The following is a 24032-nucleotide window of genomic DNA, read 5'->3' as shown; positions in this document are numbered from 1 at the left end:
AGCAGGATTGCTGAATCATATGGTAGTTTTAATTTTAGTTTTTAAAGAAAGCTCCATACTATTTTTCATAATGGATATATGAATCCACATTCCCACTAACAGTGTATAAGAGTTCCATTTTCTTTGCTTCCTTGCCAGCATTTATTTTTTGTCTTTTTGATAATAACTATTCTAAATGCAGTGAGATGATATTTCATTGTGTTTTTGATTTGCATTTTCTTGATGATCAGTGAATTTGAACATTTTTCATATACCTGCTGGCTATTTGCATTTCTTCTTTTGAGAAATATCTATTCATATTCTTTGCCCATTTTTAAATGACTTTTTTGCTGTTGAGTTGTGTTTTTTGTGTAGTCTAGATATTAGTACCTCGTTGGATGAATACTTTGCCAACATTTTTTTCCATTCTACAGATTGTATCTTAACACTGTTGATTGTTTCCTTTGTTGTGCAGAAGCTGTTTTTAGTTTGATGTAGTTCCATTTGTCTTTTTTTGGTTTTGTTGCCTGTGCTTTTCAAGACTGGACCATAAAATCTCTGCCTAGACCAATGTTCTGGACAATTTCCTCTCTCTTTTCTTGTAGTAATTTTATAGTTTCAGGTATTATGTTTAAGTTTTAATCCATCTTGAGTTGACTTTTGTATATGGTAAGAGATAGTGGTCTAGTTTCATTCTTCCACATATGTATATCTAGTATTCCCAGCACCATTTATTAATAAGGGTGTCTTTTCCCAAGTGTATGTCCTTGGTGTCTTTGTCAAAAATCATTTGGCTGTAAATACATGAATTTATTTCTGGACTCCCTATTCCATTTAATTGGTCTATGTATCTGTTTTCATGCCAATATCATGTAGTTTGGGTTACTATAGCTTTGTAGTATATTTTGAAGTCAGGCAATCTGATGCCTATAGCTTTGTTCTTTTTGCTCACTATTGCTTTGGCTATTTGGGGTCCTTCATGGTTTCATACAAATTTTAAGACTTTTTTTTACTACTGCTGGGAAGAATACTATTGGTATTTTGATAGCATATACCTTTTTGAGACCATGCTGGCACTCTTTAAGAACAGTAAAAGTTTCCTTACTTTATGATCTGACAATTCTGCTTCTGAGTATTTATTCCAAAGAAAGGTATTATATAGAGCCAGAAGAAGGTTTGCACAAGGTTTTCTTTAAAATTTTATTTGAATGTTATTTAGTAGCAGAAATTTGAAAATACCTTGAGTGGGTATCTACCCATGGGAGAGTAGATGGGTAAAATATAGAAGAGTGATAGGTAGTGGTTAGAAACCATAAATAACAGCATTGAAGGATCTGAAAGCATAGCACTTAGATTAAAAAAAAAAAACCAGTAGGAAACAGAATGACATTTATACATAATTTAATTTTCATAAATTAAATATATGTGTGTATAAACCAATAGTCATTTCTTCATGAAGCAACCTATTCTTTTCTAAAAATCACCTTGGTATGCAAAAGCATGCAGTAGAAAACACTGTACTTGGCCGGGCGCGGTGGCTCACGCCTGTAATCCCAGCACTTTGGGAGGCCGAGACGGGCGGATCACGAGGTCAGGAGATCGAGACCATCCTGGCTAACACGGTGAAACCCCGTGTCTACTAAAAAATACAAAAAACTAGCCGGGCGAGGTGGCGGGCACCTATAGTCCCAGCTACTCGGGAGGCTGAGGCAAGAGAATGGCGTGAACCCGGGAGGCGGAGCTTGCAGTGAGCTGAGATCCGGCCACTGCACTCCAGCCTGGGCGACAGAGCGAGACTCCGTCTCAAAAAAAAAAAAAAAAAAAACACTGTACTTGTGAAAACAATGTGTTTGGGAACAAAAAATATTTTCCAGTGACATTAAAAAGTTTGAAATCTAATAAAAACTGCAGCACAATTATATACGTTAAGTGGTTAAAGTACATACATGTTACAATATGTACATATAAAAAGTTTCATTTTTAAAAAGATCAGAAGTGTTCTTGTAAAAGTGGACATGGGGAGGGTGGGAACTTGTGAGTTATTGTGAAGTGGTGAAACAAAGCTTATTTTAATCAGACAGACAGTTGTAGTGCCAGATGTATATCTGTATGGCTCCTAACACAGACAGGGAATCGAGGTAGCTAGTACACGTTTGAAGAGTGTGTATACGTATGCTTTTTGTATGTTCCTTTGGTGCTCCAATCACTGGGGTACCGTTTTCTGAATTCACCTAGTGTTTCTCCTGGACAGAACTCCCCACAACATAAATTTTACATTATACTCAAACTTTTTGCTCTGTCAATGGCATGAATACAAATTCACAGTTGCATAATGAGCATTACAGCAGAAACGACTGTATGGACACATGCAAACAAGTGGTAATAACACATTGTGAAAAGATAAAGTACATAAATATATAAAATAAAGGAAGGACCTTTTGTGAACCAGTGATAATAACTGATAATGTTCCCAAACTGAAGAGTATCATTAATCAACTACTTACAACTTTGATGCAGGGTGGGAAAAAAGTAGGGACTGGTGGCAGAGAATTTGGCCAAGGTGAGAACTGTATTTTATTTTTATTTTATTTTATTTTATTTTATTTTATTTTATTTTACTTTGTTTTATTTTATTTTATTTTTTTGAGATCGAGTCTTTCACTGTTGCCCAGGCTAGAGTGCAGTGGTGTGATCTCGGCTCACTGCAAGCTCAGCCTCCCGGGTTCACACCATTCTCCTGCCTCAGCCTCCCAAGTAGCTGGGACTATGGGCGCCCACCACCAAACCCAGCTAATTTTTTGTACTTTTAGTAGAGACCGGGTTTCCCCATGTTAGCCAGGATGGTCTCAATCTCCTGACCTCGTGATCCGCCGGCCTCGGCCTCCCAAAGTGCTGGGATTACAGGCATGACCCACCACGCCCAGCCCAAGGTGAGTATTTTAGAGAAGAGTCCATGAGAAATCCAGGGTGCCTGAAATTTGTTTTCTTGTGTAGTGGGAACTAACCAAATGAGTTTATTAAACGAAAGAAGAGAGGTTTGCAGAGGACCTGAAATCTAGGCATTGACAATCGAGATAAAGGAACAGCTTTTCAATGGCACAAGAAACTAAGCAACAGGATTGTATAGAACTAGAGACAGAAAGAAAAAGAGAATTAAAAAAATCAGTGCAGATAATAGTTGATAATAAACAGGAAGTTGATCTCTAAATCAGCCAGACACTGGTCTGGGTAAGCTCCTTGGAATTTTGAGCTTTCTGAGTGTTAATACCCATATATCCTTTTCAATATATGGTTCACTGAAAAGAGAGAGCAGATTATATGGCCAACATCACCAATGATGGGAAACTGTAGAGAATATCCACTAATTTAGTGACTGCCACTTTACTTGATCATGGAACACAGAGGGATGGTTATGGAGAAACACAGAAACTGTAAAAGGAGATATGAAAAAGTAGTCTGCAGTGGCAATAAAAATTGCAAATCCAAGGACAAAAGTGAGAAACCAGCCTCTAGATAGTAATGAACAATAAGACAGTGGATAGTAAAAATGAAAGGTGATAATGAATCACTTTTACATAGATGAATATTCACCGGGATGATGTGGTTTAAAAGAAAAAAATATATATGCTTTCTGGAGATTGAAAGATACTGCGGTTGGAACAGATTACCTAATATTTCCCCTTTGGAATAATTTGGGTTGAACTACGACATAGAAATATGCACTCCAAAGTAAAACTACAGCATTTTTACTAAAAGCAAGATATAAAGACAGCAAGAAACAAAGACTGGAAGGAGGGAATAGAGAGAGGGAGAGCACTTATAAGGCCATATAACTTGAGATGGACGTGAGTCATTTACCTGCTAAGCTCATGTGATTGTCCTTCGGTAACTGTACTCTCAGCTGAAATCTTCCTTGCCTCTGAAAAATCTAGGTAACATGGGCTTTAGATTCCCTTCTCACTTCCCTGGGCCTGCAGACAGCCAGGACTTCCCTGGATGTGTCGAAGGTTCTGCTTTCATGTCTGGGCACCTGCTCTGTCCTGGGTCATCTTTGTTGACCTACACTTGGAACTCAGGTTCTTCAAATTCCATAAGATTAACACTCCTAACAAATATCCCTATTAGACTATCTGTAAGATGTGGTGGTGAAACAGAGAAAGCTTTAAGTCCAAGCAACATAAACAACTTTAAACAGAATAGTAAGAAACCTTGCTCTTACAATATCCTCAGCTACCCCACCACTGCAGAGCTTCACAAACCTTTAACCCTATTAGGCTATCTTTTCTTGCCCCTCGTACTCCTCTTTTCTCATCAGGTATTTTCTTTATTTCTCTATTTCAAGTTTAGTTGTCCCATAGAGAGCATTTTGTCCCTCATTTTGGAAGCCATGATGCCAATTAGCTAACACCAGAAATCATCAAAGGGTTTTTTTTTTTTTTTTTTTTTTTTAATGCAAACACAGCCTCCTTCCTCATAGAAATTCTAGTTGTCAAAATGATAAATACTTTCATTTATTTACACTGATTTTTATGGATGGCAGTGAAGGTTCAGCTAAGTTAAATGACATATGCAAGATCACAAAGCTAGCTAGAAAGATGAGCAAGCACTCAAAAGCTAATTTTGTTAATAAAAAGGAGAAGCTGTCCGGGTGTGGTGGCTCATGCCTGTAATCCCAGCACTTTGGGAGGCCAAGGCAGGTGGATCATGAGGTCAAGAGATCAAGACCATCCTGACCAACATGATGAAACCCTGTCTCCACTAAAAATACAAAAAAATTAGCTGGGCGTGGTGGGGGAGGGGGTGCCTGTAGTCTCAGCTACTTGGGAGGCTGAGGCAGGAGAATCACTCGAACCCAGGAGATGGAGGTTGCAGTGAGCCAAGATTGCACCATTGCACTCCAACCTGGTGACAGAGCAAGACTGCGCCTCAAAGAAAAACAAAAAGAAAGAGAAGCCTATATTGAGTGTTCCTTATGAAACAGGCCCTGTGCCAGGTTCTTCCATCAGTTAGCGCTACCCTGTGGGGTTAGATTAGTTCACATTTACAGACAAGGAGACTGAGACTCAAAAAGAGTGGGACACTTTTTCAAGGTCAAGCAAGTAGTAGTTCACGTATTTCCATTTTCTGGGTAATGGAGGCAAGGAAAATGAAAGAAAAATACAAAGCAAATATTTGAAAGGGCAGTCTGCTGTAGAGATGGTTTGGTGATTGAGGGGCCATGGAGATTTAATTTCAGTGTGGTAGTTTGCTCTGAAAGCACACAGATCCCTGCCTGAATTTTTAGTGTTTTCTAGTTGATGAAATTGACGCATTTTCCTCTTTTCCTCTCTCTGTTCTTCAAGTTTCCTGGCTACTGGGGGTCTAGTTATTTTTGGATCATGGAAGGTAGGTAATAAAAAGGATATTCTGTCTCTGGTTTAACCAGCTGCTCTCTCTCTCATTTCCTCTGAAAGGCTGGCAGTGTGAGGGTACTTTGGGACTTTTCTGTCAGAGAGGGGTCTTTGTCATCAGTCCTCTCTCTGCATGTAGAGAAGTGTGGCAAGAGAAGCTACTATCTGCAAAAATTACTTTTAAGATGGGAGAGGACTATTTATATGTTCTCTTCCTTAGAAATTGCCACTATCCGAGGTCTATGATGGGCCTGGATTACACTAAAAAGTTCTATATGAATAAGCTATTTTGGTGTCTTGGCAGGAGCCTCACACAGGCTTTTGCATCACATGGCCCAGGCCATATTTGTGGCTCCAGCAGCTTATTGGGGGTCCTCCTTTTCCTACAGACCAAGACCAGGGAATGAGTGATGCCCTCCTGTTGTACTTCTTCAGCACTGCAGAATGCAAATAGTCTTTCCAAGTCTTGCTTTCCCACGCCACCCCTGAGCAGGTCACAGGAACTTTTCCTTTTAAAGGATTTATTGATAGGTTCCTATTTTAGGAATAAGAGCATGGCCTCTGGGTTCAAAACCCAGCTCTGCTACTTCCTAGTTGCGTGACCTTGAGCTGGTTACTCAAATTACCTGTGCCTCAGTTTATTCATCCATATAATGGGACCCGTGATTATAGCATCTATTTTGTAGGTTTAATATGAAGATTAAATGAATGTTTCTTTTGAGACAGAGTCTCATACTCTCACCCAGACTGGTGTGCAGTGGCGCCATCTTGGCTCGCTGCAACCTCCACCTCCTGGGTTCAAGTGATTCTCCTGCCTTAGCCTCCCGAGTAGCTGGGATTACAGGCACCCATCACCATCCCCAACTAATTTTTTGTATTTTTAGTAGAAACGGGCTTTCACTATGTTAGCCAGGCTGTTCTTGACCTCTTGACCTCATGATATGCTCACCTCGGCTTCCCAAAGTGCTGGGATTACAGGCGTGAGCCACCGTACCCAGCCAAATGTTTCTAAAGCATTTATAATAGTGCATGGCATATAGCAAGTATTACATAAATGACCATTAGATTAAAAATAAAATGTATAATCTCTGAGGACAACTAGACATAGGTATTTGAGGTCAGAACTTTGCCCAGCTCGGTGGGTTTGGGTTTGAGTCCCATTCTCAGCTCCCTGGTACTCCTTTCCCCTTTCCTGGTATGTGTACTACTTTAGACAAATAAGTTTATTGAAATGGTGCTTAACTACAGGCTTTGGGAGTGAAGGACTCTGTGTATCCTATTTATTATTTTATCCCCATGGCCTGGCGCTGCACTGTTAACTGAAGTCCTTGCCATTTAGTCTCCTGTCTATACTGTAAATTCGCTTTTGGGAAAGTAAATAAAAGATTAGGAGTCTCACCTGCTTTTTCATCTCTGACCTCTTCTAAAGAAAAGCCAGGGACTATTCTCGATAGAACTCCCTTCTTCATCATAAGTGAAAAAGCTACCCAGTAAGAAAAACAGAAGATTGAGCCCTTCCTACAGAGCCTGTATCAGTTTAGAGTTGATCCGTCCTACTTGGGAATAATCCCCCTCAGCTTTTCCTTCTGATACCTGTGGTGATTTCAAATTAGGGTGGATCAAGGTCATTCAAAAACCTTACACAACTCGTCCAGGGACCAGTGAGGTGGAACTGAAGAGTGTGGAAAAGGTCCAGGTTATTTTGAGGAAACTTGGGGCTGAAAGATCCGGAGCTGCTTAGAGCTGCATAATTTCCCCAGAGAAACTTCTGGCAAGTGTTACACCATGGGTAAGACCAAATAGCTAAGGTAATTTGGCTCATCTTCATGGCCAAGAAGAAATGTGCTTAACAGGAGATAAACTCAGTGCCAGAACCATCCACATTAAAAAAAAAAAAAAAAAAAAAAAAAAAAAAAAAAAAAAAAAAACCTCAAAATGTGTAGTAAATGACTTTATGTATAACTGCCCATGTTGAAAATACAGAAAGAGAAGCTTCAGAAAAGGAAGTAAAATATCATTCTCATTAACAGCAATAGTGAATAACAGCTTTTTAAAATGATCAATTGCAGAATTTCACAGCTTTAGTGCAGAATCGTGCACTTAGAGATACTTGAGGAAAGTGTACGTGTTTATATTCCAATTTATTTAAAAAAAAATCTGTTTTTATCATACCAGTTAAACTTAAACAAATGCAAACTATTGAGTTCAGTGACGGACTCACTCCTTCCAAGCTTCTCTTACCCATTTTAGACACTGATGGCTGTCACCACCCTTTGATTCCAGAACCTTGTGAAAGTTCTGTGGAAACAGCATAGGCTTTGAAGTCACATGGACTTGCATTCAAATGCTAGCTCCTTCATTTACTTTTAGGACCTGAGATAAATTACTCAGCATCTAGCAACCTCAGGTTTTCAGCTATAATCACTAGTGGGCAATTAGAATATCAACTTCTCAGAGGAGCTGGGAGTGCCAAATCAGAAAATGTTACTAAAACCACATACCTCTGTTTCCTTCAGACAGTAAGATCCAATAAATATTTGCTTCACTAATACTTTATTGTGGCACAGATACCCTAGAACAGTAGTCTGTGTGTTCTTGGTAAGAGTAAGTATCCAGAATATCCATCTGTTATTAGACTTTATGATACATTTCATTGTAACACAAAGAGCAGAGTATTACCAAGACAAATAGACTTCCTTAAGGGCTGCTACCATAGTTACTCTATATTTTATCTTACAAAGTGATACCAAAGGGGAAAAGGGGAAGTACTGAGAAGAGAAGGGTGTGCTGCCTTTAAATGATAGGGAAGTGGGGAAGGGCATGGTCCCTGGCTAGGGCTCCACCCCTGGGCCTGTGCCCACGGATCTAGGTGAAGACAGGCACTTTTGTTTTCCTGGCCAAATGTGGCATTTCCCAAGACCATCCTGGCTTGCCATGCCCCCATCCTGTGCCTGTAAAGACCCCAAGACCCTAGCAGGCAGAGACACAAGGGGCTGGATGTTGAGAGGAACACACCGGCTGAAGAAGACACAAGTGGCTGGACATCTAGAGGATGCTGAGGGGAGCATGCTGGCAGAAGAGCACAGGACAGATGCCAGCACACAGGCAGCCCATCGACCGGTGGAATGAGGCAGAGTTTGGCCGGGGGGAGTCGGAGAAGAGCCCAGGCTGCTGAGCGGCCTGACCCACTCCATCCCCTTCTGGCTTCCCCCATCTGCTGAGAGCTACCTCCACTCAATAAAACCTTGAACTCATTCTCTAAGCCCAGGTATGATCTGATTCTTCTGGAACACCAAGACAAGAACCCAAGATACAGAAAATCCTCTGTCTTTGTGGTAATATAGAGGGTCTAATTGAGCTGGTTAGCACAAGCTGCCTATAGATGGCTAAACTAAGCGAGCACCCTGTAACCCACGCCCACTGGTGCATGGGCTGTAAACATTCACCTCCAGACAATGCCCTGGGGTGGGAGCTCCACGGCCTGCCCGTCTGTATGTTCCCCTAGAGGTTTGAACAGTGGGGCACTGAAGAAGCGCGCCACACCCTCATCACATGCCCTGAAAAGGGGACAAGGGAATTTTTCTGGTTTCAAAAGGACCTTTCACATAGCGGAAAGTCAATAAATATTTGTGGAATGAATTAAAACGAATGAGCATTAATCAGTAGTAAGGTGTTATTATATTTCCCTATATTCCATGGAGGAGGGGAAAAAAACAAATAATGACAAGCTAATATTGGAATGTAAGGGAATTTAATTGTTCATGAGCGTGCACATTTAATTCCTTAGGTATATTCAAGGATAAAGACTCAATAGAATACACTTTTCTTATTTATTCTGTATCAATACCTTCAATCTTGGATTATAAGATTCTTCAGAAAGATGACTCTTAGACAGGAGAGTCTACCATTACATATAAACAAACGTACATATTTATTGGTGCAGGAGGACATTGTCGAGGGGAGGATAGGGGAAGGACATTTCTGTAGGCACTCAAACATCTGAGTTCTTGTCCATCAGCTAACTATATGAACTTGGGCAAGTTGGTTCCCTTTTCTTTTTTTTCTCCCTTATTTTTCTTTTCTTTGTTTTTTTTTTTTTTTTTTTTTTTTTTTTTTTTTTTTGGACGGAGTCTCCCTCTGTCATCCAGGCTGGAGTGCAGTGGCGTGATCTCGGCTCATTGCAAGCTCTGCCTCCCGGGTTCATGGCATTCTCCTGCCTCAGCTTCCCGAGTAGCTGGGACTACAGGCGCCAGCTGCCATGCCTGGCTAATTTTTTGTATTTTTAGTAGAGAGGGGGTTTCACTGTGTTAGCCAGGATGGTCTCCATCTCCTGACCTTGTGATTCACCCGCCTCGGCCTCCCAAAGGGCCGGGATTACAGGCATGAGCCACCGTGCCCGGCCAAGTTGGTTCCCTTTTCCGAGCCAGTTTCTGGATATAATTAAAAGACTGGATTTGGTAATCTATAAAATATTTGCCAGCTCTAAAATATTTTTAATTATGTGGCCAGGAATTTGGTTATGACTCTTTATAAACAGTCATGAATGCCTCTGTTTTAGTACTTGACAACATACATACGATGATATATCTATATATTTGTGTGTTTGACTAGACTGTGAACTTCTTCAGGCTCTGTCTTAGGAACTAGAACAGAGTAAGTTTTTAAAAATTAACTGAAATTCATTAATTGTACTGCTCAGATATACCAATAGAGCTCACAAGTTTGAGTTGCGATTCCGTCTATATTTGTAAAAAAACAAGAACTAATGCCAATGACAATTTTCAAATGGTCTTAGATTCTACGTTAAGTGCACTTCAGATAAATGTAGTGACCCAGAGGGTTAAAATTAAATGATTAAAACGGCTTAGTCTGCCATTTCTCAAAGGACGTAGGTATACACTGCTATAAGCAGTTCCTTTCTTCCTCATGTTGAGTGATACACAGCACATGTGCCTCAGACTTTGAACTTGCTTCAGTCAACATTTTTATCTGTGGCTTGACCGAAGATATAGTGGACAGCTCATCGCATGCACAGTTGACAGAGATCTGGAAGGGAAAGCACATATGGTTTCACACTGAATCACAATCCAAAAAGATTTTAACAGGGTTACTATGATAAGACAATTTAATTCTCATAAAATACAGTTAACAAAGATGAATGTTCTACCCAGATTTCTAAAAACCAAATGTGTTACACAGGTTCAGGAAAATAGGGCTTAGTGATTACAAATCTAAAATGTCTTAAGCATTTTTAAATAACTATAGTGGTAATTATGACAATAACAGCCATCATTTGTTGAAAATAGTTGATCCCCCTTATCTGTGTTTCTGCTTTTTGTGGTTTTAGTTACCTGAGGTCACCTGCAGTCCAAAAATAATAAATGAAAAATTCCAGAAATCTACAATGTACAAGTCTTAGATTGCAAGCTATTCTTAGTAGCATGATGAAATCTCCCACTGTCCTGTTCCATCCCACCCTGGACACAGATCATCCCTTTGTTCAACATATCCATATGTATGCTACCCATTCACCCACTAGTCATCAATGTTGTCTGCTCCTGACATCCAACTATCGACACCTACATGGATTGAGGACTGAGAATCACCCCAAGCAGACTATTTTCCTTCTGATGTGTTGTCAGAAGGTCAATAGTAGCCTGTAGCTACATCACAGTGCCTATGTCATTCATCTCCCTTCAACTCAGCATGTAGGCACAAGAAGTGTGAGTATATTTCAAGAGAGAGAAAGACCAATTTCACTTAACTTTTATGACAGTATATTATTATAGTTGTTCTATTTTATTCCTACTGTTATTAATCTCTCACTGTGCCTAGTTTACAAGTTAAAGATTATCATGGGTATGTATGTATAGGAAGAAACAGCGTATCTAGGCTTCTGTACTATCCATGGTTTCAAGCATCCACTGGGAGTCTTGCAATGCATCCCACATGAATAAGTGGGGACTACTGTGCTTACTATGTGCCAGGCACTGTACTAGATGCTACATCTCTGAGTTTCAAGGCCAATACCTTTTCAGTGTACCATGTTCAAAGTTCATTTAAGACAACCAATGATAGGAATCCTACAATATTATATGATTTTAAAAACAAGATAGGCAGGCAGAATCCTGTGTTTTGTGCTAGTGAAACTTGGTTGAAATTGTATTCAGGCTTAGATTCCACAATTTCATAAGTATATAGTGTGTGTGCTCCAGTGGAAAGTGAGGGGCCTAGCAACCTTATTTTCCAAGGATTAGCTGGGGGAAAAGTGAATAATAATCTGGATCAGTAGAGAGGGGAAATGATAGCTGTTTTTAGAAACGGAAAAGGCTATCGTGTGACTGTTGGATTAGGCCTATTTTATCTAGATCCTGAATAAAGAAGCAAGATGTAGAGTGAAAGGAACAGATAAATGGATTTGGGCTTAACAGAGGAAAAAAAAATACTAATAGTGAGTTCTATCCTAGTACTGCCAAATGAATGAGAGTCCCATTGTTAAAGGTATGCAGGGATAAGTTGGACTTTCACTGACGGAAAAGGAAGACTGGAATTAATGATAGAAGAGATGCCTCAAGGTCAGTTTCAAAATAGTAATTTTATTATTCTCTGATTGTATATTGATAGAGACTTCTTTAGAGTTTGCAGTCAAAACCTTCTCTAATTTAGCTGAAGCTACTCCATTAAAAATCTGCTGGACATTTTATAAATACTTGTAGAATCCCTGCCATCTAAGATAGCATAACAAAGATATGTCTGCAAGTTTCTTGCTTTCAATCATTTTAATTTATTTATCATAAAAATTCTTTCTCTTCTTTTTTTATTTAATTTTTTTTAATGCTTCTTGAATTTGCATATCATCCTTGCGCGGGGATCATGCTAATCTTCTCTGTACCGTTCTAACTTCAGTATATGTGCTGCTGAAGTGAGCACTATTTCTCATAGTGAGTCTGAGACATAGGCATTACTTTTTCACATTACTAGATGGCAAAACTAACCCAGAGAAGTTAAGCAATGTATCTAACATCACACTGTTAATTGGTAGTAGTACTATGATACAAACGTAATTGATTAACAATTCTAAACAATGCGTCTTCCTCCACATTTTCATGAAGATCTACAAATTAGAGTAATTTTAAAAAGATCTTCAGTTTTGTAGCTTTTTAAATAATGGAAGCCATAGTTTATTATGACTTTTATAATGAAAAAGGCATGTTGTGGAAATTTGGAAAATAAAGTAAAATTCAAAATAATAATAAAAAATGGAATAATATCCTCTATAACTCTACCATCTGTAAAATTACTTCAACTATTATAGTGCCTAATTTTGTGAGGTTTTTCATACATATATTTCATGAAATATATAAATATATGATCAAAATAAATATTTCATATAAATATACACACATGCAAATATATAAATATATATATTTTTCTTTTTTTTGAGACAGAGTCTCGCTGTGTCACCCAGGCTGGATGTAGTGGTGTGATCTCAGCTCACTGCAGGCTCCACCTCCCGGGTTCATGCTGTTCTCCTGCCTCAGCCTCCCGAGCAGCTGGGACTACAGGTGCCTGCCACCACGCCTGACTAATATTTTGTATTTTTAGTAGAGATGGGGTTTCACTGTGTTAGCCAGGATGCTCTTGATCTCCTGACTTTGTGATCTGCCCGCCTAGGCCTCCCAAAGTGCTGGGATTACAGGTGTGAGCCACCGTGCCTGGCCTATAAATATATAATTTTTAGGATAAACGGAACCAACTCTGTGTTGTTCTTTGCTTTTGATGGGAAATATAATTTTGTGGGTATATTCTAATATCACTAAACATTTTTCTTTTTTAAAATTATTGTTCTAACTGTACTGTGTGCACGTACATTTTTATTTTCTCAACACATCAACCGAATATTGTATTTTATAAAGCACTTTTTGGTACTGTTTTCATGATACAAGAAGGCCCTGAGACTATTCCGTAAAACATATATGTCCTTTAATTTTCCTTTTTAGAAATCTTTTTGTCTTGTTTGTTTTAACTTTTAATAGCTTTAGGGGTACAAGTGGGTCTTGGCTACATGGATGCATTGTACAGTGGTGAAGTCTGGGATTTTAATGTACCTGTCACTAGAGTAGTATACATTGTATCCAATAGGTATTTTTTCATCCCTCACCCCCATCCAACCCTCCCCTCTTCTGGATCTCCAGTGTCCCTTGTACCACTCTGTATGCCTTTGTGTACCCATAGCTTAGCTCCCACTTCTAAGTGAGAGCATGTGGTATTTTTTTCCCATTCTTAGGTTACTTTACTTAGGATTATGACCTCCAGTTCCATCCAAGTTGCTGCAAAAGACATTTTTCATTCATTTGTATGTATTTAATAGTATTCCATGTATATGGTACTATGGTTAGAGCAATAATTTTTTTAAAAATTAGTGATAATAGACTAAAAAATGAGGTATATAATCTACTCATCAATTGATGGGCACTTCGGTTAATTCCATATCTTTGCTATCATGAATTGTGCTGTGATGTATACACACATGCCAGTGTTCTTTTTACATACTGAATTCTTTTCCTTTACATACTTAGTAGTGAGATTGCAGGATAACATAGTAGATGTACTTTCAGTTCTTTGAGAAGTATTCCTGCTGTTTTCCAGAGAGGTTGTACTTATTTACATTCCCAGGAACAGTGTATAAGTATTCTCTTTTCATCACATCTGCACCAACATCTATTTTTTGACTTTTTAATAACGGGCATTCTAGCTGTGGTAACATCATGTCTTATTGTGGTTTTAATTTGCATTTCTCTGATGTAATATCGCTAAATGTTTTTCTAAAGCATAAACTTTATTTGCTTCAGCCTAAAGATATATTGAAAAGACATAAAAATCCATTTTTATTGACATGCTAGTAGAATTATTTCCCTGAAATATTGAGACTTGTGGTCAGTAAAAGGATTTTTTTCTTCATCTGTCCTCAGGACTGAAGACAGTTCAGGAGTAACTGAAAGTAGCTACGGGTTTCCCATCACACTCATGCCTGCTTGATCTAGCCCCTTTCCAATATTAACCTCACTCACCTACTCCTCTCTAAGCACTTTGGCCTCATTCTCTCTCTTGAACTTGCCAAATGTATTACAGGCCTAGATCTGAACACATGGCATTCACATGACTTGAAAAGCTTTCCCTAGATATTCATTTGGATCTCTGTTTCAACATCACCTCCTGAAAGGGGTCTTTCCTGACTTGCTTAACACCAGAAACCCTGTCCGTCCTTTCTTCTTTTCCATCCCCCTGCCTTCACCCTGCTTTATGTTTCTGTATCCCACTTCATTATCTACAATCATATCATGTAAGTATTTGTTCCTTGGTATTTTCCTTCTCATTTATTAAATACAGAGGAATTACAATGCTTCTGTCTTATCAGTAGTCACCTGGAATAGTGCTTGGCATAGAGTGTGTACCCAACATATGCTTATTACCTGAATGAATGAGTGAGTAGCTTGTAAGGCATGCCTGGCAAAAAGATTCCACTTTATTTTTAGTAAGTTGGGAAGTCAGGGGAGGGTTTTGAGCTGTTTCCTAGTCTTTCTTTATCATTGATCTAAGAGAGATTATTTAAGAGACCTGAAGCTTAACATAAAAGTGGATTTATTCTTTTATACTGGAGTTTTTGTGGGAAGAACAAAAACCAGAAGTTGTCCTGAGGGAAGGCTAGGAAGAAAAGACCAGATTGTCAATATAATTGGGCTAGACAGAGAATGGGAGGATGAGACAGAGTCAAATGGGATTTTTTTTAAAAAAATGAAAAGAGTCATTTCTCAGTGGCACCTGATAGTTAAATAAATCTTGGGAAACTCACAAGGCCATGTATAGGTGCTAACATTGCCTTTCTATACACTTTCATACCTGGAAAGTAGGTATATTTAACAGGCCCAGAGTAATTGGAATGGTCTTATTTTTATTAGAAGAGTAATGATAAGCTCATTAATTGTCTAAGTGGATAGGTGATACAAGCCTCAGAAGTATTCTATTGGCTTGCATTTTTAAGATCCCATAAAAGAAAATGCAGTCAAATTGTGATTTTTGAGAATGGAGTTATCCATCAGCATTAGAGTCTTGATAAGGCTATATAGGTTTCCTAAGAAAGACACTTCTTCACAGGTGATTGCATAGTTATCTCTCTGTCATGCAGTATAATTGATAGTGCTATTCAAAATTAATAGACTTTGGTGTGTATTAGATTAATGCATGGTATGCTCAGAACAGAAAGCTTACCACTTTTGGGATTTTAACCCACATCTAGAATTCGAATAACATGAAAAGAGAGGGATGGGTGAGGCCTCACATCTGAGGATACAGCGAAGACTGACAAGTTTTACAACATGATAGTGGTCATAAAATTAGACTTAACAACCCCACAGTCCTGAAAGTGAGATAGAAAGGTGTTCAAAGGAAACCTGTGCTTCTGATATGCTTCATCCCTCCTATTTATTTTATTACTATGAGCCTACAGTTCCCATTGGTGGCTCTGCCTGAGTTCTTATAAATAAGGTAACATATAGTACTTAAGAAATATTACGGGGGGGGGCGGAGCAAGATGGCCGAATAGGAGCAGCTCCAGTCTCCAACTCCCAGCGCAAGCGACACAGAAGACCGGTGATTTCTGCATTGTCAACTGAGGTACTGGGTTCATCTCACTGGGGAGTGCCGGACGATCGGTGCTGGTCAGCTGCTGCAGCCCTACCAGCGAGAGCTGAAGCAGGGCGAGGCATCGCCTCACCTGGGAAGCGCAAGGGGGAAGGGAATCCCTTTTCCTAGCCAGGGGAACTGAGACACACAACACCTGGAAAATCGGGTAACTGCCACCCCAATACTGCGCTTTAAGCAAACAGGCACACCAGGAGATCATATCCCACACCTGGCCGGGAGGGTCCCACACCCACGGAGCCTCCCTCATTGCTAGCACAGCAGTCTGTGATCTACCAGCAAGGCAGCAGCGAGGCTGGGGGAGGGGCGCCCGCCATTGCTGAGGCTTAAGTAGGTAAACAAAGCTGCTGGGAAGCTCGAACTGGGTGGAGCTCACAGCAGCTCAAGGAAACCTGCCTGTCTCTGTAGACTCCACCTCTGGGGACAGGGCACAGTAAACTAAACAAACGCAGCAGACACCTCTGCAGACGCAAACGACTCTGTCTGACAGCTTTGAAGAGAGCAGTGGATCTCCCAACACGGAGGTTGAGATCTGAGAAGGGACAGACTCCCTGCTCAAGTGGGTCCCTGACCCCTGAGTAGCCTAACTGGGAGACATCCCCCACTAGAGGCAGTCTGACACCCCACACCTCACAGGGAGGAGTACACCCCTGAGAGGAAGCTTCCAAAGCAAGAATCAGACAGGTACACTCGCTGTTCAGAAATATTCTATCTTCTGCAGCCTCTGCTGCTGATACCCAGGCAAACAGCGTCTGGAGTGGACCTCAAGCAATCTCCAACAGACCTATAGCTGAGGGTCCTGACTGTTAGAAGGAAAACTATCAAACAGGAAGGACACACCTACACCAAAACCCCATCAGTACATCACCATCATCAAAGACCAGAGGCAGATAAAACCACAAAGATGGGGAAAAAGCGCAGAAAAGCTGGAAATTCAAAAAATAAGAGCGCATCTCCCCCTGCAAAGGAGCGCAGCTCATCGCCAGCAACGGATCAAAGCTGGACGGAGAATGACTTTGACAAGATGAGAGAAGAAGGCTTCAGTCCATCAAATTTCTCAGAGCTAAAGGAGGAATTACGTACCCAGCGCAAAGAAACTAAAAATCTTGAAAAAAAAGTGGAAGAATTGATGGCTAGAGTAATTAATGCAGAGAAGGTCCTAAATGAAATGAAAGAGATGAAAACCATGACACGAGATATACGTGACAAATGCACAAGCTTCAGTAACCGACTCGATCAACTGGAAGAAAGAGTATCAGCGATTGAGGATCAAATGAATGAAATGAAGCGAGAAGAGAAACCAAAAGAAAAAAGAAGAAAAAGAAATGAACAAAGCCTGCAAGAAGTATGGGATTATGTAAAAAGACCAAATCTACGTCTGATTGGGGTGCCTGAAAGTGAGGGGGAAAATGGAACCAAGTTGGAAAACACTCTTCAGGATATCATCCAGGAGAACTTCCCCAACCTAGTAGGGCAGGCCAACATTCAAATCCAGGAAATACAGAGAACGCCACAAAGATACTGCTCGAGAAGAGCAACTCCAAGACACATAATTGCCAGATTCACCAAAGTTGAAATGAAGGAAAAAATCTTAAGGGCAGCCAGAGAGAAAGGTCGGGTTACCCACAAAGGGAAGCCCATCAGACTAACAGCAGATCTCTCGGCAGAAACTCTCCAAGCCAGAAGAGAGTGGGGGCCAATATTCAACATTCTTAAAGAAAATAATTTTAAACCCAGAATTTCATATCCAGCCAAACTAAGTTTCATAAGTGAAGGAGAAATAAAATCCTTTACAGATAAGCAAATGCTTAGAGATTTTGTCACCACTAGGCCTGCCTTACAAGAGACCCTGAAGGAAGCACTAAACATGGAAAGGAACAACCGGTACCAGCCATTGCAATAACATGCCAAAATGTAAAGACCATTGAGGCTAGGAAGAAACTGCATCAACTAATGAGCAAAATAACCAGTTAATATCATATGGCAGGATCAAGTTCACACATAACAATATTAACCTTAAATGTAAATGGACTAAATGCTCCAATTAAAAGACACAGACTGGCAAACTGGATAAAGAGTCAAGACCCATCAGTCTGCTGTATTCAGGAGACCCATCTCACACGCAGAGACATACATAGGCTCAAATTAAAGGGATGGAGGAAGATTTACCAAGCAAATGGAGAACAAAAAAAAGCAGGGGTTGCAATACTAGTCTCTGATAAAACAGACTTTAAACCATCAAAGATCAAAAGAGACAAAGAAGGCCATTACATAATGGTAAAGGGATCAATTCAACAGGAAGACCTAACTATCCTAAATATATATGCACCCAATACAGGAGCACCCAGATTCATAAAGCAAGTCCTTAGAGACTTACAAAGAGACTTAGACTCCCATACAATAATAATGGGAGACTTCAACACTCCACTGTCAACATTAGACAGATCAACGAGACAGAAAGTTAACAAGGATATCCAGGAATTGAACTCATCTCTGCAGCAAGCAGACCTAATAGACATCTATAGAACTCTCCACCCCAAATCAACAGAATATACATTCTTCTCAGCACCACATCATACTTACTCCAAAATTGACCACGTAATTGGAAGTAAAGCACTCCTCAGCAAATGTACAAGAACAGAAATTATAACAAACTGTCTCTCAGACCACAGTGCAATCAAACTAGAACTCAGGACTAAGAAACTCACTCAAAACCGCTCAACTACATGGAAACTGAACAACCTGCTCCTGAATGACTACTGGGTACATAACGAAATGAAGGCAGAAATAAAGATGTTCTTTGAAACCAATGAGAACAAAGATACAACATACCAGAATCTCTGGGACACATTTAAAGCAGTGTGTAGAGGGAAATTTATAGCACTAAATGCCCACAAGAGAAAGCAGGAAAGATCTAAAATTGACACTCTAACATCGCAATTAAAAGAACTAGAGAAGCAAGGGCAAACACGTTCGAAAGCTAGCAGAAGGCAAGAAATAACTAAGATCAGAGCAGAACTGAAGGAGTTAGAGACACAAAAAACCCTCTAAAAAATCAATGAATCCAGGAGTTAGTTTTTTGAAAAGATCAACAAAATTGACAGACCACTAGCCAGACTAATAAAGAAGAAAAGAGAGAAGAATCAAATCAACGCAATTAAAAATGATAAAGGGGATATCACCACCGACCCCACAGAAATACAAACTACCATCAGAGAATACTATAAACACCTCTACGCAAATAAACTGGAAAATCTAGAAGAAATGGATAATTTCCTGGACACTTACACTCTTCCAAGACTAAACCAGGAAGAAGTTGAATCCCTGAATAGACCAATAGCAGGCTCTGAAATTGAGGCAACAATTAATACCCTACCAACGAAAAAAAGTCCAGGACCAGATGGATTCACAGCTGAATTCTACCAGAGGTTCAAGGAGGAGTTGGTACCATTCCTTCTGAAACTATTCCAATCAATAGAAAAAGAGGGAATCCTCCCTAACTCATTTTATGAGGCCAATATCATCCTGATACCAAAGCCTGGCAGAGACACAACAAAAAAAGAGAATTTTAGACCAATATCCCTGATGAACATCGATGCAAAAATCCTCAATAAAATACTGGCAAACCGGATTCAGCAACACATCAAAAAGCTTATCCACCATGATCAAGTGGGCTTCATCCCTGGGATGCAAGGCTGGTTCAACATTCGCAAATCAATGAACATAATCCAGCATATAAACAGAACCAAAGACAAGAACCACATGATTATCTCAAGTGATGCAGATAAAGGCTTTTGACAAAATTCAACAGCCCTTCATGCTAAAAACGCTCAATAAATTCGGTATTGATGGAACATACCTCAAAATAATAAGAGCTATTTATGACAAACCCACAGCCAATATCATACTGAATGGGCAAAAACTGGAAAAATTCCCTTTGAAAACTGGCACAAGACAGGGATGCCTTCTGTCACCACTCCTATTCAAGATAGTGTTGGAAGTTCTGGCTAGGGCAATCAGGCAAGAGAAAGAAATCAAGGGTATTCAGTTAGGAAAAGAAGAAGTCAAATTGTCCCTGTTTGCAGATGACATGATTGTATATTTAGAAAACCCCATTGTCTCAGCCCAAAAATCTCCTTAAGCTGATAAGCAACTTCAGCAAAGTCTCAGGATACAAAATTAATGTGCAAAAATCACAAGCATTCTTATACACCAGTAACAGACAAACAGAGAGCCAAATCAGGAATGAACTTCCATTCACAATTGCTTCAAAGAGAATCAAATACCTAGGAATCCAACTTACAAGGGATGTAAAGGACCTCTTCAAGGAGAACTACAAACCACTGCTCAGTGAAGTAAAAGAGGACACAAACAAATGGAAGAACATACCATGCTCATGGATAGGAAGAATCAATATCGTGAAAATGGCCATACTGCCCAAGGTAATTTATAGATTCAATGCCATCCCCATCAAGCTACCAATGAGTTTCTTCACAGAATTGGAAAAAACTGCTTTAAAGTTCATATGGAACCAAAAAAGAGCCCGCATCTCCAAGACAATCCTAAGTCAAAAGAACAAAGCTGGAGGCATCACGCTACCTGACTTCAAACTCTACTACAAGGCTACAGTAACCAAAACAGCATGGTACTGGTACCAAAACAGAGATATAGACCAATGGAACAGAACAGAGTCCTCAGAAATAATACCACACATCTACAGCCATGTGATCTTTGACAAACCTGAGAGAAACAAGAAATGGGGAAAGGATTCCCTATTTAATAAATGGTGCTGGGAAAATTGGCTAGCCATAAGTAGAAAGCTGAAACTGGATCCTTTCCTTACTCCTTATACGAAAATTAATTCAAGATGGATTAGAGACTTAAATGTTAGACCTAATACCATAAAAATCCTAGAGGGAAACCTAGGTAGTACCATTCAGGACATGGCATGGGCAAAGATTTCATGTCTAAAACACCAAAAGCAACGGCAGCAAAAGCCAAAATTGACAAATGGGATCTCATTAAACTAAAGAGCTTCTGCACAGCAAAAGACACTACCATCAGAGTGAACAGGCAACCTACAGAATGGGAGAAAATTTTTGCAATCTACTCATCTGACAAAGGGCTAATATCCAGAACCTACAAAGAACTCCAACAAATTTACAAGAAAAAAACAAACAACCCCATCAAAAAGTGGGCAAAGGATATGAACAGACATTTCTCAAAAGAAGACATTCATACAGCCAACAGACACATGAAAAAATGCTCATCATCACTGGCCATCAGAGAAATGCAAATCAAAACCACAATGAGATACCATCTCATGCCAGTTAGAATGGGGATCATGAAAAAGTCAGGAAACAACAGGTGCTGGAGAGGATGTGGAGAAATAGGAACACTTTTACACTGTTGGTGGGATTGTAAACCAGTTCAACCATTATGGAAAACAGTATGGCGATTCCTCAAGGTTCTAGAACTAGATGTACCATATGACCCAGCCATCCCATTACTGGGTATATACCCAAAGGATTATAAATTATGCTGCTATAAAGACACATGCACACGTATGTTTATTGCGGCACTATTCACAATAGCAAAGACTTGGAATCAACCCAAATGTCCATCAGTGACAGATTGGATTAAGAAAATGTTGCACATATACACCATGGAATACTATGCAGCCATAAAAAAGGATGAGTTTGAGACCTTTGTAGGGACTTGGATGCAGCTGGAATCCATCATTCTTAGCAAACTATCACAAGAACAGAAAACCAAACACCGCATGTTCTTTCTCATAGGTGGGAACTGAACAATGAGATCACTCGGACTCAGGAAGGGGAACATCACACACCGGGGCCTATCATGGGGAGGGGGGAGGGGGGGGATTGCATTGGGAGTTATACCTGATGTAAATGACGAGTTGATGGGTGCAGCACAGCAACATGGCACAAGTATACATATGTAACAAACCTGCACGTTATGCACATGTACCCTACAACTTAAAGTATAATAATAATAAATAAATTTAAAAAAAAAGAAATATTACATTAATGGGGGATTTCTATTAGTCTTCTATAACCTAGATTAATATTGGAACAGTTTAATAGACACAATCATAATGAAAACAAGCCTACTAACATACGTGATCAAACGGAATGGTCTTTTTTTTTAGCTAGACTGGGGAGGAAATTAGGGTAAAAGAAAGAGAATCAAATCAGGGAAAAGTGTAAAGATTAATGAAAACAGGGCCCAGACAGGCTGGTACTCTTAGAGAAGCTAATATAGAAGCAGCAGTTTATCTTGTCTCTTCTGAGAACTAGACTGGGAATTCAGGGGGAAGTACCCATCTATGATGCCAGAGAAGAGCTCACCAAAGAGGTAAAATAGAATTTCTTCCTTATTCCTGATTTTCTAGCAGATAGATCAAGGACTTTGAAGGCATAAACATCTTGATTAAGATTCTGGCTCCTTTATTTGTTCTATGTATGATGTTTGGACAGTTATTTAAACTCCTGGGGTATTAGTCTCCTTATCCATACAATGAAGGCAAGCAAACCAACTTTTAGAGTCATCATGAAGAATAAATCAGATTAGATATGTTAAGGACCAACCAAGCACAATGCTAGGAACAGGGCTGTCATTTACAGTGTACGGGTTGTGCCCTGCACAATCACTAAAGGGCACCATTTGCATCTGTAGGACAAATTGTAAGCACTCTTCCATAGCATACTCATACTTTTCATCCTCATTGAACACTATCTCTCAAGGTGTCCACTTTGAGAGTGTAAAATCAGGATGATCTGCCATTACCTTCTCAAACACATTCTGGTGATAGCAGTGATGAGAAATATAGGACACAGAAGAATTCTGAGTCATTGGCATGTATCATTCCCTCCATCTAAACTATGATTGTTACCTCATACAGTCAGACTTTTCATGTCTTTTTGGGAAGTGTTCCCTGATGCTTTACAGGTTTGTTTGTTTTTTATCCCAAGCTAGATTAGATGCCTCTCTCCCAGGTTCTCATGACCCTCTGTATTGACCTCATAGGCTAACTGTCTCAGGGTACGTGCCACATTGTATCGTGTTACTTTTTATGATTCTCTCACAGTACTGAGAACTCTGAACTTCTGACTTATCCCTGTATGTTTAGTTCCTAGTTCAATTTCTGGCACAGTTATTGCTCAGCATGTGCTTTTTAAATGAGTGGACACAGACTGTCATGTGAATACATTGCAATATGACCTTGAGAAAGTTACTAAACCCTTCTGAACTTCAGCTTCCTCATCTATAAAACAGGAGAAAATGCATACCTAGAAGATACATTGAGCTCTGTAGAACACTTGGGTCAGAGTATTCACTCAATAAGTTGAGCAATATTTCATTATTATTATATTATTTTTATGACCATATTTGATGTAATTAAATGTACCAAAAGTATGCCATTACTGAAAAAAAATTTAAACAGTTGTTAAAAGAAACCCATCCCATTGATCCCCTTTATTCTTGGGGTTTCCGACTCTGCAAGGTGTCGTTTGCCCTTTTCTCACAACAGTGATCCATTCCCCTTTGCACTTTTTGTAAGTTCATACATTTATTCTGTCCGACACTCACAAATCCATTATGTTTAATGAATATTCCTTCTGACATCATGCTGCTTAAATGAGGCTAGAGTGCCTAATGATTTTGCTTTTAACAGTGACTTTGTGTACTCCATATTTCTAAAATTTAGCAGAGCTTATCTTCATTTTAATATTCCTGAAATCCACATAGTAGCAGTTAAATTTGTACCAACACTTTTGAGCAGTGATGATATAAAATATGCAGGACTAGGCACTATAGGGGAGATACAAACATGAACATGGTCCTGCCTCTCTGCTTGAAGTTCGAGGTCTCAGATCAAAAGTCTCTTAGTTAATATGCTGAGAAGAGCCACTCACACAGTGATATTCTCTATGGCCA

The 24032-nt window shown here is 39.5% G+C and overlaps 1 protein-coding gene and 1 non-coding gene across 2 annotated transcripts in view; one reads left to right on the top strand and one right to left on the bottom strand.

The window, feature by feature from the left end:
* The window catches only part of TENM4 (teneurin transmembrane protein 4), a 3098737-nt gene that overhangs the window by 1146548 nt on the left and 1928157 nt on the right, over positions 1-24032 (top strand). The gene's annotated exons all lie outside the window — the stretch shown is intronic.
* LOC126936648 (U6 spliceosomal RNA) lies at positions 12193-12299 on the bottom strand. Its single transcript, XR_007719480.1, has one exon. It is a non-coding gene; the product is annotated as a U6 spliceosomal RNA (small nuclear RNA).

The sequence above is a fragment of the Macaca thibetana genome, chromosome 14 (genome assembly GCF_024542745.1).
Source record: "Macaca thibetana thibetana isolate TM-01 chromosome 14, ASM2454274v1, whole genome shotgun sequence".
Classification (NCBI taxonomy): Eukaryota; Metazoa; Chordata; class Mammalia; order Primates; family Cercopithecidae; genus Macaca; species Macaca thibetana.
This window is presented reverse-complemented; position numbering and strand designations above follow the sequence as displayed.